The sequence below is a fragment of the Palaemon carinicauda genome, chromosome 4 (genome assembly GCF_036898095.1).
Source record: "Palaemon carinicauda isolate YSFRI2023 chromosome 4, ASM3689809v2, whole genome shotgun sequence".
In the NCBI taxonomy this organism is placed as follows: domain Eukaryota; kingdom Metazoa; phylum Arthropoda; class Malacostraca; order Decapoda; family Palaemonidae; genus Palaemon; species Palaemon carinicauda.
The window spans coordinates 20,047,282-20,061,937 of NC_090728.1; positions in this window are offsets into that span (position 1 = coordinate 20,047,282).

Consider the following 14,656-nt stretch of genomic DNA (forward strand, 5'->3'; position numbering starts at 1 on the left):
TGTCTGGATTCTCTTAACGACCTCGGGATCAGAGCCCCAGGCGAAATCACACAAAGACAAGAGCTTGGCTCCGACCGGGAATCGAACCCTGGTCGCCAAGCTTGTATAGACAGTGACTAAGCCACTTGGCCAGGAAGAAAGATAAAAGTCAATGACAATTCTTTTGTACTTATACATGTCGAATTCAGGTATTCTGTACTTAGAATTGAAATCAACCCATCTTCACCATCGTAGCTAATTGGTAGTTTGTTACTTGGCATTCAATTAATGATAAATTTTGCACATTTTTACGTGTTTTTCATATTCAAATAAGCCATATATATTTTTGATACATTAATGTCTGGATTCTCTTAACGACCTCGGGATCAGAGCCCCAGGCGAAATCACACAAAGACAAGAGCTTGGCTCCGACCGGGAATCGAACCCTGGTCGCCAAGCTTGTATAGACAGTGACTAAGCCACTTGGCCACGAAGAAAGATAAAAGTCAATGACAATTCTTCTGTACTTATACCTGTCGAATTCAGGTATTTTGTACATTGAATTGAAATCAACCCATCTTCACCATAGTAGCTAATTGGTAGTTTGTTACTGGGCATTCAATTAATGATAAATTTTGCACATTTTTACGTGTTTTTCATATTCAAATAAGCCATATATATTTTTGATACATTAATGTCTGGATTCTCTTAACGACCTCGGGATCAGAGCCCCAGGCGAAATCACACAAAGACAAGAGCTTGGCTTCGACTGGGAATCGAACCCTGGTCGGCAAGCATGTATAGACAGTGACTAAGCCATTTGGCCACGAAGAAAGATAAAAGTCAATGACAATTCTTCTGTACTTATACCTGTCGAATTCAGGTATTTTTTACTTAGAATTGAAATCAACCCATCTTCACCATCGTAGCTAATTGGTAGTTTGTTACTTGGCATTCAATTAATGATATATTTTTCACATTTTTACGTGTTTTTCATATTCAAATAAGCCATATATATTTTTGATACATTAATGTCTGGATTCTCTTAACGACCTCGGGATCAGAGCCCCAGGCGAAATCACACAAAGACAAGAGCTTGGCTCCGACCGGGAATTGAACCCTGGTCGGCAAGCTTGTATAGACAGTGACTAAGCCACTTAGCATAGAAAGATAAAAGTCAATGACAATTCTTCTGTACTTATACCTGTCAAATTCAGGTATTTTGTACTTAGAATTGAAATCAACCCATCTTCACCATCGTAGCTAATTGGTAGTTTGTTACTTGGCATTCAATAAATGATAAATTTTGCACATTTTTACGTGTTTTTCATATTCCAATAAGCCATATATATTTTTGATACATTAATGTCTGGATTCTCTTAACGACCTCGGGATCAGAGCCCTAGGCGAAATCACACAAAGACAAGAGCTTGGCTCCGACAAGGGAATCGAACCCTGGTCGTCAAGCTTGTATCGTCAGTGACTAAGCCACTTGGCCACGAAGAAAGATAAAAGTCAATAACAATTCTTCTGTACTTATACTTGTCGAATTCAGGTATTTTGTACTTAGAATTGTCTATACAAGCTTGCCGACCAGGGTTCGATTCCCGGTCGGAGGCAAGCTCTTGTCTTTGTGTGATTTCGCCTGGGGCTCTGATCCCGAGGTCGTTAAGAGAATCCAGACATTAATGTATCAAAAATATATATGGCTTATTTGAATATGAAAAACACGTAAAAATGTGCAAAATTTATCATTAATTGAATGCCAAGTAACAAACTACCAATTAGCTACGATGGTGAAGATGGGTTGATTTCAATTCTAAGTACAAAATACCTGAATTCGACAGGTATAAGTTCAGAAAAATTATCATTGACTTTTATCTTTCTTCGTGGCCAAGTGGCTTAGTCACTGTCTATACAAGCTTGGCGACCAGGGTTCGATTCCCGGTCGGAGCCAAGCTCTTGTTTTTGTGTGATTTCGCCTGGGGCTCTGATCCCGAGGTCGTTAAGAGAATCCAGACATTAATGTATCAAAAATATATATAGCTTATTTGAATATGAAAAACACGTAAAAATTTGCAAAATTTATCATTAATAGAATGCCAGGTAACAAACTCCCAATTAGCTATGATGGTGAAGATGGGTTGATTTCAATTCTAAGTACAAAATACCTGAATTCGACAGGTATAAGAACAGAAGAATTGTCATTGACTTTTATCTTTCTTCGTGGCCAAGTGGCTTAGTCACTGTCTATACAAGCTTGCCGACAAGGGTTCGATTCCCGGTCGGAGCCAAGCTCTTGTCTTTGTGTGATTTCACCTGGGGCTCTGATCCCGAGGTCGTTAAGAGAATCCAGACATTAATGTATCAAAAATATATATGGCTTATTTGAATATGAAAAACACGTAAAAATGTGCAAAGTTTATCATTAATTGAATGCCAAGTAACAAGCTACCAATTAGCTACGATGGTGAAGATGAGTTGATTTCAATTCTAAGTACAAAATACCTGAATTCAACAGGTATAAGTACAGAAGAATTGTCATTGACTTTTATCTTTCTTCGTGGCCAAGTGGCTTAATCACTGTTTATACAAGCTTGCCGACCAGGGTTCGATTCCCGGTCGGAGCCAAGCTCTTGTCTTTGTGTGATTTCGCCTGGGGCTCTGATCCCGAGGTCATTAAAAGAATCCAGACATTAATGTATCAAAAATATATATGGCTTATTTGAATATGAAAAACACGTAAAAATTTGCAAAATTTATCATTAATTGAATGCCAAGTAACAAACTACCAATTAGCTACGATGGTGAAGATGGGTTGATTTCAATTCTAAGTACAAAATACCTGAATTCGACAGGTATAAGTACAGAAGAATTGTCATTGACTTTTATCTTTCTTCGTTGCCAAGTGGCTTAGTCACTGTCTATACAAGCTTGCCGACCAGGGTTCGATTCCCGGTCGGAGCCAAGCTCTTGTCTTTGTGTGATTTCGCCTGGGGCTCTGATCCCAAGGTCGTTAAGAGAATCCAGACATTAATGTATCAAAAATATATATGGCTTATTTGAATATGAAAAACACGTAAAAATGTGCAAAATTTATCATTAATTGAATGCCAAGTAACAAACTACCAATTAGCTACGATGGTGAAGATGGGTTGATTTCAATTCTAAGTACAAATTACCTGAATTCGACAGGTATAAGTACAGAAGAATTGTCATTGACTTTTATCTTTCTTCGTGGCCAAGTGGCTTAGTCACTGTCTATATAAGCTTGCCGACCAGAGTTCGATTCCCGGTCGGAGCCAAGCTCTTGTCTTTGTGTGATTTCGCCTGGGGCTCTGATCCCGAGATCGTTAAGAGAATCCAGACATTAATGTATCAAAAATATATATGGCTTATTTAACCCTGGATAGGTACGATGGGTCGTTTGCGACCCCGAGCGTCAAAAAAAAACAGGTTTTTCTCACGTGACTCACCCCCGTGACTGAATTTGTGGGTGATCGACCTGCAGGAGGTGTCTCCCCTACACGCTCTAGTAGTGTCCAGATGTGCATTGCTGTAGCTGTACTCCTTCCCCGATTTCTGAGACGCGTCGGGGTCGTTCGCGACCGAGTTTACCCTTCTAAGGTAGTTTGCATAATTATCAAAGTTATTACGTATTATGAAATTGTCGTAGAATGGTGCAACTTGTATAGGTTATCAGTTGTGGAAAGTCTTGGTGGATTGTTTGGCTACCATGTGCATGATTTTTTTTTTTAGTTAAAATGTCGTTCATCACCACGAGGACCATTTTACCGCGAGTGCCCCTTTTTCATTTTTTTAAATTTTTTTGCCAAGTCATTTTTCAAAAAGATATTGCCAAATAAGGTCGTAAAACTTTTGCTTGTTTAGTGTTGGAAAGTGTGTCTAGATGATCTGGCTACCCATGCATGACTTTGTTTTTGTCAGATACGACGTAGTTATTGGTATATTGGGTATTTAACTGCGGTTACCCATTTCTGTTTTTTTTTCAATATTTGTAAAAATTACTACGTAGTAAGGAATTGCCGTATATTATTCATTTTTTTTTTCATGTTTATGTGTTAGAAAGTGTGCCTTGATGGTTGGGCTAACACGTGCATGTCTTTTTTTTTATCTGAGATGCCGTATATTAGAATGTCGGGCATTTTACCGTGAGTGTCCCTTTTTAATTTTTTTTCATTTTTTTGCCAAGTCATTTTTCCGTAAGATATTGCGAAATAGTATCGTAAAACTTTTGCTTTTTTAGTGTTGGAAAGTGTGTCTAGATGATCTGGCTACCCATGCGTGATTTTGTTTTTGTCAGATACGACGTAGTTATTGGTATATTGGGTATTTAACTGCGGTTGCCAATTTCTGGTTTTTTTTCAATATTTGTAAAAATTTACTACGTAGTAAGGAATTGCCGTATATTATTGATTTTTTTTTCATGTTTGTGTTAGAAAGTGTGCCTTGATGGTTGGGCCAACACGTGCATGTCTTTTTTTTTATCTGAGATGCCGTATATTAGAATGTTGGGCATTTTTCCGCGAGTGCCCCTTTTTATTTGTTTTGCATTTTTTTGCTTAGTCATGTTACCGTAAGGAATTGGCAAGTAGTGTCGCAAAACTTATATTTTTATAGTGTTGGAAAGTGTTTCTAGATGATCTGGCTACCCATGCCTATTTTTTTTTTAGCCAGATATGGCGTATATATAAGTATGTGTTCGATTTTCCTGTGATTGCCATTTTTTCGTTTTTTCCCATTTCTTTTAAAATTACTACGTACTAAGGAACTATCACAGAGTAATATTTCATTTATATGTTTATTTGTCGGAAAATGTGCCTTGATGGTTTGCCTAGCACGTGGCTGAAATTTTTTTTCTTCTGAAATGCCATATATTAGAATGGCCATTTTTCCACGATTGCCCCTTTTTATTTGTTTTGCATTTTTTTGCTTAGTCATGTTACCGTAAGGAATTGGCAAGTAGTGTCGCAAAACTTATAATTTTATAGTGTTGGAAAGTGTTTCTAGATGATCTGGCTACCCATGCCTATCTTCTTTTTTTAGCCAGATATGGCGTATATATAGGTATGTGTTCGATTTTCCTGTGATTGCCATTTTTTCGTTTTTTCCCATTTCTTTCAAAATTACTACGTACTAAGGAACTATCACAGAGTAATTATTCATTTGGATGATTATTTGTCGGAAAATATGCCTTGATGGTTTGCCTAGCACGTGGCTGAATTTTTTTTTTCTGAAATGCCGTATATTAGAATGTTAGCCATTTTTTCCGCGAGTGCCCCTTTTTATTTGTTTTGCATTTTTTTGCTTAGTCATGTTACCGTAAGGAATTGGCAAGTAGTGTCGCAAAACTTATAATTTTATAGTGTTGGAAAGTGTTTCTAGATGATCTGGCTACCCATGCCTATCTTCTTTTTTTAGCCAGATATGGCGTATATATAGGTATGTGTTCGATTTTCCTGTGATTGCCATTTTTTCGTTTTTTCCCATTTCTTTCAAAATTACTACGTACTAAGGAACTATCACAGAGTAATTATTCATTTGGATGATTATTTGTCGGAAAATGTGCCTTGATGGTTTGCCTAGCACGTGGCTGAATTTTTTTTTTCTGAAATGCCGTATATTAGAATGTTAGCCATTTTTTCCGCGAGTGCCCCTTTTTATTTGTTTTGCATTTTTTTGCTTAGTCATGTTACCATAAGGAATTGGCAAGTAGTGTCGCAAAACTTATACTTTTATAGTGTTGGAAAGTGTTTCTAGATGATCTGGCTACCCATGCCTATCTTTTTTTTAGCCAGATATGGCGTATATATAGGTATGTGTTCGATTTTCCGGTGATTGCCATTTTTTCGTTTTTTCCCAATTCTTTCAAAATTACTACGTACTAAGGAACTATCACAGAGTAATGATTCCTCTAGATGTTTATTTGTCGGAAAATTTTGTTTACTTTTTTTTTGATTGAATATCATCAAATTTTTTTACCTAAAATATTATATTGTTTTACATTTTTTTTTCTCGATTTTATTTCCCTTCAAAAATTTTTTTTTGGGTCAGAATTTTAATTTTATAGTCGTAAAATAATCGACAATTATCCAGCAACCCACCATACAATTTTTATGCATATCCAATAATAATTAGATTAGTAAATAACACCTTGAAATTGACATACCCTTCCTACATTTCAAGTGGCAGATTAGGGAGTCTGAGTCAGTGTGGTTGGCGGCCATTTTGTGGACATATCCGAAGCGTAAGCTGCCCTATCTATATATATTCTTGTTCCCTATAGAATTTGTGATATTTTGGTATATTTTTACCTGCATAAATATCATATTATATATTAAATATATGTATTTTTTTACGAAATTTCTAAGTACTCAAAAAATTACCTTTAGATATGGCCCCTGATATAAATGTAATTTACAAAATAATGAAGATTTTTTTACATATTTCTATTTTAGGATAACATATGTTTATTCCCTAAAAAAATTAGCCACTTCCTATTTCATTTGGGTACCCAAAAAATTCATGAAATTTGGACAAATTTTTTTGGCCAAAAAAAGTTACCCTTTTTTTCTCATTTCAGATCTTCACCTCCATGGGTCTGACTTCATCCAAAATACATCAAGATGTGTCCTAAACATTCAAGAATCAATTCCTAAAAGGATTTGTGTATATATGTATAAACTTTTTTTTATGAATTTTTATGTCAGGTCTTTTTTTTTCTACTTAATTTTTTAAAATATTTATAATAAATAGTTTTTCTGCAGATGAGTAGTATTTATCTTTACAGTTGTTTTAAGCATTCATTGAAGTTTTTTTTGGCAAAAGAAAAAAGGAGGTTACTGCAAAAACTGATTTTTCAAGAATATTTTTTGGCGTCGGGGTCGTTCGCGTCCGAGTATACCCTTAAAGGGGTGTCCGAGGAGCGTACCTATCCAGGGTTAAATATGAAAAACACGTAAAAATGTGCAAAATTTATCATTAATTGAATGCCAAGTAACAAACTACCAATTAGCTACGATGGTGAAGATGGGTTGATTTCAATTCTAAGTACAAAATAACTGAATTCGACAGGTATAAGTACAGAAGAATTGTCATTGACTTTTATCTTTCTTCGTGGCCAAGTGGCTTAGTCACTGTCTATACAAGCTTGGCGACCAGGGTTCGATTCCCGGTCGGAGCCAAGCTCTTGTCTTTGTGTGATTTCGCCTGGGGCTCTGATCCCGAGGTTGTTAAGAGAATCCAGACATTAATGTATCAAAAATATATATGGCTTATTTGAATATGAAAAACACGTAAAAATGTGCAAAATTTATCATTAATTGAATGCCAAGTAACAAACTACCAATTAGCTACGATGGGGAAGATGGGTTGATTTCAATTCTAAGTACAAAATACCTGAATTCGACAGGTATAAGTACAGAAGAATTGTCATTGACTTTTATCTTTCTTCGTGGCCAAGTGGCTTAGTCACTGTCTATACAAGCTTGGCGACCAGGGTTCGATTCCCGGTCGGAGCCAAGCTCTTGTCTTTGTGTGATTTCGCCTGGGGCTCTGATCCCGAGGTTGTTAAGAGAATCCAGACATTAATGTATCAAAAATATATATGGCTTATTTGAATATGAAAAACACGTAAAAATTTGCAAAATTTATCATTAATTGAATGCCAAGTAACAAACTACCAATTAGCTACGATGGTGAAGATGGGTTGATTTCAATTCTAAGTACAAAATACCTGAATTCGACAGGTATAAGTACAGAAGAATTGTCATTGACTTTTATCTTTCTTCGTGGCCAAGTGGCTTAGTCACTGTCTATACAAGCTTGGCGACCAGGGTTCGATTCCCGGTCGGAGCCAAGCTCTTGTCTTTGTGTGATTTCGCCTGGGGCTCTGATCCCGACGTCGTTAAGAGAATCCAGACATTAACGTATCAAAAATATATATGGCTTATTTGAATATGAAAAACACGTAAAAATGTGCAAAATTTATCATTAATTGAATGCCAAGTAACAAACTACCAATTAGCTACGATGGTGAAGATGGGTTGATTTCAATTCTAAGTACAAAATACCTGAATTCGACAGGTATAAGAACAGAAGAATTGTCATTGACTTTTATCTTTCTTCGTGGCCAAGTGGCTTAGTCACTGTTTATACAAGCTTGCCGACCAGGGTTCGATTCCCGGTCGGAGCCAAGCTTTTGTCTTTGTGTGATTTCGCCTGGGGCTCTGATCCCGAGGTCGTTAAGAGAATCCAGACATTAATGTATCAAAAATATATATGGCTTATTTGAATATGAAAAACACGTAAAAATGTGCAAAATTTATCATTAATTGAATGCCAAGTAACAAACTACCAATTAGCTACGATGGTGAAGATGGGTTGATTTCAATTCTAAGTACAAAATACCTGAATTCGACAGGTATAAGTACAGAAGAATTGTCATTGACTTTTATCTTTCTTCGTGGCCAAGTGGCTTAGTCACTGTCTATACAAGCTTGGCGACCAGGGTTCGATTCCGGGTCGGAGCCAAGCTCTTGTCTTTGTGTGATTTCGCCTGGGGCTCTGACCCCGAGGTCGTTAAGAGAATCCAGACATTAATGTATCAAAAATATATATGGCTTATTTGAATATGAAAAACACGTAAAAAATTGCAAAATTTATCATTAATTGAATGCCAAGTAACAAACTACCAATTAGCTACGATGGTGAAGATGGGTTGATTTCAATTCTAAGTACAAAATACCTGAATTCGACAGGTATAAGTACAGAAGAATTGTCATTGACTTTTATCTTTCTTCGTGGCCAAGTGGCTTAGTCACTGTCTATACAAGCTTGGCGACCAGGGTTCGATTCCGGGTCGGAGCCAAGCTCTTGTCTTTGTGTGATTTCGCTTGGGGCTCTGATCCCGAGGTCGTTAAGAGAATCCAGACATTAATGTATCAAAAATATATATGGCTTAATTGAATATGAAAAACACGTAAAAATGTGCAAAATTTATCATTAATTGAATGCCAAGTAACAAACTACCAATTAGCTACGATGGTGAAGATGGGTTGATTTCAATTCTAAGTACAAAAAAAACCTGAATTCGACAGGTATAAGTACAGAAGAATTGTCATTGACTTTTATCTTTCTTCGTGGCCAAGTGGCTTAGTCACTGTCTATACAAGCTTGCCGACAAGGGTTCGATTCCCGGTCGGAGCCAAGCTCTTGTCTTTGTGTGATTTCGCCTGGGGCTCTGATCCCGAGGTCGTTAAGAGAATCCAGACATTAATGTATCAACAATATATATGGCTTATTTGAATATGAAAAACACGTAAAAATGTGCAATATTTATCATTAATTGAATGCCAAGTAACAAACTACCAATTAGCTACGATGGTGAAGATGGGTTGATTTCAATTCTAAGTACAAAATACCTGAATTCAACAGGTATAAGTACAGAAGAATTGTCATTGACTTTTATCTTTCTTCGTGGCCAAGTGGCTTAGTCACTGTTTATACAAGCTTGCCGACCAGGGTTCGATTCCCGGTCGGAGCCAAGCTCTTGTCTTTGTGTGATTTCGCCTGGGGCTCTGATCCCGAGGTCGTTAAGAGAATCCAGACATTAATGTATCAAAAATATATATGGCTTATTTGAATATGAAAAACACGTAAAAATGTGCAAAATTTATCATTAATTGAATGCCAAGTAACAAACTACCAATTAGCTACGATGGTGAAGATGGGTTGATTTCAATTCTAAGTACAAAATACCTGAATTCGACAGGTATAAGTACAGAAGAATTGTCATTGACTTTTATCTTTCTTCGTGGCCAAGTGGCTTAGTCACTGTCTATACAAGCTTGCCGACCAGAGTTCGATTCCCGGTCGGAGCCAAGCTCTTGTCTTTGTTTGATTTCGCCTGGGGCTCTGATCCCGAGGTCGTTAAGAGAATCCAGACATTAATGTATCAAAAATATATATGGCTTATTTAAATATGAAAAACACGTAAAAATGTGCAAAATTTATCATTAATTGAATGCCAAGTAACAAACTACCAATTAGCTACGATGGTGAAGATGGGTTGATTTCAATTCTAAGTACAAAATAACTGAATTCGACAGGTATAAGTACAGAAGAATTGTCATTGACTTTTATCTTTCTTGGTGGCCAAGTGGCTTAGTCACTGTCTATACAAGCTTGCCGACCAGGGTTCGATTCCGGGTCGGAGCCAAGCTCTTGTCTTTGTGTGATTTCGCCTGGGGCTCTGATCCCGACGTCGTTAAGAGAATCCAGACATTAATGTATCAAAAATATATATGGCTTATTTGAATATGAAAAACACGTAAAAATGTGCAAAATTTATCATTAATTGAATGCCAAATAACAAACTACCAATTAGCTACGATGGTGAAGATGGGTTGATTTCAATTCTAAGTACAAAATACCTGAATTCGACAGGTATAAGTACAGAAGAATTGTCATTGACTTTTATCTTTCTTCGTGGCCAAGTGGCTTGGTCACTGTCTATACAATCTTGCCGACCAGGGTTCGATTCCCGGTCGGAGCCAAGCTCTTGTCTTTGTGTGATTTCGCCTGGGGCTCTGATCCCGAGGTCGTTAAGAGAATCCAGACATTAATGTATCAAAAATATATATGGCTTATTTGAATATGAAAGACACGTAAAAATGTGCAAAATTTATCATTAATTGAATGCCAAGTAAAAAACTACCAATTAGCTACGATGGTGAAGATGGGTTGATTTCAATTCTAAGTACAAAATACCTGAATTCGACAGGTATAAGTACAGAAAAATTGTCATTGACTTTTATCTTTCTTCGTGGCCAAGTGGCTTAGTCACTGTCTATACAAGCTTGCCGACAAGGGTTCAATTCCCGGTCGGAGCCAAGCTCTTGTCTTTGTGTGATTTCGCCTGGGGCTCTGATCCCGAGGTCGTTAAGAGAATCCAGACATTAATGTATCAAAAATATATATGGCTTATTTGAATATGAAAAACACGTAAAAATGTGCAATATTTATCATTAATTAAATGCCAAGTAACAAACTACCAATTAGCTACGATGGTGAAGATGGGTTGATTTCAATTCTAAGTACAAAATACCTGAATTCAACAGGTATAAGTACAGAAGAATTGTCATTGACTTCTATCTTTCCTCGTGGCCAAGTGGCTTAGTCACTGTTTATACAATCTTGCCGACCAGGGTTCGATTCCCGGTCGGAGCCAAGCTCTTGTCTTTGTGTGATTTCGCCTGGGGCTCTTATCCCGATGTTGTTAAGAGAATCCAGACATTAATGTATCAAAAATATATATGGCTTATTTGAATATTAAAAACACGTAAAAATGTGCAAAATTTATCATTAATTGAATGCCAAGTAACAAACTACCAATTAGCTACGATGGTGAAGATGGGTTGATTTCAATTCTAAGTACAAAATACCTGAATTCGACAGGTATAAGTACAGAAGAATTGTCATTGACTTTTATCTTTCTTGGTGGCCAAGTGGCTTAGTCACTGTCTATACAAGCTTGCCGACCAGGGTTCGATTCCCGGTCGGAGCCAAGCTCTTGTCTTTGTGTGATTTCGCCTGGGGCTCTGATCCCGACGTCGTTAAGAGAATCCAGACATTAATGTATCAAAAATATATATGGCTTATTTGAATATGAAAAACATGTAAAAATTTGCAAAATTTATCATTAATTGAATGCCAAGTAACAAACTACCAATTAGCTACGATGGTGAAGATGGGCTGATTTCAATTCTAAGTACAAAATACCTGAATTCGACAGGTATAAGAACAGAAGAATTGTCATTGACTTTTATCTTTCTTTGTGGCCAAGTGGCTTAGTCACTGTTTATACAAGCTTGCCGACCAGGGTTCGATTCCCTGTCGGAGCCAAGCTCTTGTCTTTGTGTGATTTCGCCTGGGGGTCTGATCCCGAGGTCGTTAAGAGAATCCAGACATTAATGTATCAAAAATATATATGGCTTATTTGAATATGAAAAACACGTAAAAATGTGCAAAATTTATCATTAATTGAATGCCAAGTAACAAACTACCAATTAGCTACGATGGTGAAGATGGGTTGATTTCAATTCTAAGTACAAAATACCTGAATTCGACAGGTATAAGTACAGAAGAATTGTCATTGACTTTTATCTTTCTTCGTGGCCAAGTGGTTTAGTCACTGTCTATACAAGCTTGGCGACCAGGGTTCGATTCCCGGTCGGAGCCAAGCTCTTGTCTTTGTGTGATTTCGCCTGGGGCTCTGATCCCGAGGTTGTTAAGAGAATCCAGACATTAATGTATCAAAAATATATATGGCTTATTTGAATATGAAAAACACGTAAAAATGTGCAAAATTTATCATTAATTGAATGCCAAGTAACAAACTACCAATTAGCTACGATGGGGAAGATGGGTTGATTTCAATTCTAAGTACAAAATACCTGAATTCGACAGGTATAAGTACAGAAGAATTGTCATTGACTTTTATCTTTCTTCGTGGCCAAGTGGCATAGTCACTGTCTATACAAGCTTGGCGACCAGGGTTCGATTCCCGGTCGGAGCCAAGCTCTTGTCTTTGTGTGATTTCGCCTGGGGCTCTGATCCCGAGGTTGTTAAGAGAATCCAGACATTAATGTATCAAAAATATATATGGCTTATTTGAATATGAAAAACACGTAAAAATTTGCAAAATTTATCATTAATTGAATGCCAAGTAACAAACTACCAATTAGCTACGATGGTGAAGATGGGTTGATTTCAATTCTAAGTACAAAATACCTGAATTCGACAGGTATAAGTACAGAAGAATTGTCATTGACTTTTATCTTTCTTGGTGGCCAAGTGGCTTAGTCACTGTCTATACAAGCTTGCCGACCAGGGTTCGATTCCCGGTCGGAGCCAAGCTCTTGTCTTTGTGTGATTTCGCCTGGGGCTCTGATCCCGACGTCGTTAAGAGAATCCAGACAGTAACGTATCAAAAATATATATGGCTTATTTGAATATGAAAAACACGTAAAAATGTGCAAAATTTATCATTAATTGAATGCCAAGTAACAAACTACCAATTAGCTACGATGGTGAAGATGGGTTGATTTCAATTCTAAGTACAAAATACCTGAATTCGACAGGTATAAGAACAGAAGAATTGTCATTGACTTTTATCTTTCTTCGTGGCCAAGTGGCTTAGTCACTGTTTATACAAGCTTGCCGACCAGGGTTCGATTCCCGGTCGGAGCCAAGCTCTTGTCTTTGTGTGATTTCGCCTGGGGCTCTGATCCCGAGGTCGTTAAGAGAATCCAGACATTAATGTATCAAAAATATATATGGCTTATTTGAATATAAAAAACACGTAAAAATGTGCAAAATTTATCATTAATTGAATGCCAAGTAACAAACTACCAATTAGCTACGATGGTGAAGATGGGTTGATTTCAATTCTAAGTACAAAATACCTGAATTCGACAGGTATAAGTACAGAAGAATTGTCATTGACTTTTATCTTTCTTCGTGGCCAAGTGGCTTAGTCACTGTCTATACAAGCTTGGTGACCAGGGTTCGATTCCCGGTCGGAGCCAAGCTCTTGTCTTTGTGTGATTTCGCCTGGGGCTCTGACCCCGAGGTCGTTAAGAGAATCCAGACATTAATGTATCAAAAATATATATGGCTTATTTGAATATGAAAAACACGTAAAAAATTGCAAAATTTATCATTAATTGAATGCCAAGTAACAAACTACCAATTAGCTACGATGGTGAAGATGGGTTGATTTCAATTCTAAGTACAAAATACCTGAATTCGACAGGTATAAGTACAGAAGAATTGTCATTGACTTTTATCTTTCTTCGTGGCCAAGTGGCTTAGTCACTGTCTATACAAGCTTGGCGACCAGGGTTCGATTCCGGGTCGGAGCCAAGCTCTTGTCTTTGTGTGATTTCGCCTGGGGCTCTGATCCCGAGGTCGTTAAGAGAATCCAGACATTAATGTATCAAAAATATATATGGCTTATTTGAATATGAAAAACACGTAAAAATGTGCAAAATTTATCATTAATTGAATGCCAAGTAACAAACTACCAATTAGCTACGATGGTGAAGATGGGTTGATTTCAATTCTAAGTACAAAAAAAACCTGAATTCGACAGGTATAAGTACAGAAGAATTGTCATTGACTTTTATCTTTCTTCGTGGCCAAGTGGCTTAGTCACTGTCTATACAAGCTTGCCGACAAGGGTTCGATTCCCGGTCGGAGCCAAGCTCTTGTCTTTGTGTGATTTCGCCTGGGGCTCTGATCCCGAGGTCGTTAAGAGAATCCAGACATTAATGTATCAACAATATATATGGCTTATTTGAATATGAAAAACACGTAAAAATGTGCAATATTTATCATTAATTGAATGCCAAGTAACAAACTACCAATTAGCTACGATGGTGAAGATGGGTTGATTTCAATTCTAAGTACAAAATACCTGAATTCAACAGGTATAAGTACAGAAGAATTGTCATTGACTTTTATCTTTCTTCGTGGCCAAGTGGCTTAGTCACTGTTTATACAAGCTTGCCGACCAGGGTTCGATTCCCGGTCGGAGCCAAGCTCTTGTCTTTGTGTGATTTCGCCTGGGGCTCTGATCCCGAGGTCGTTAAGA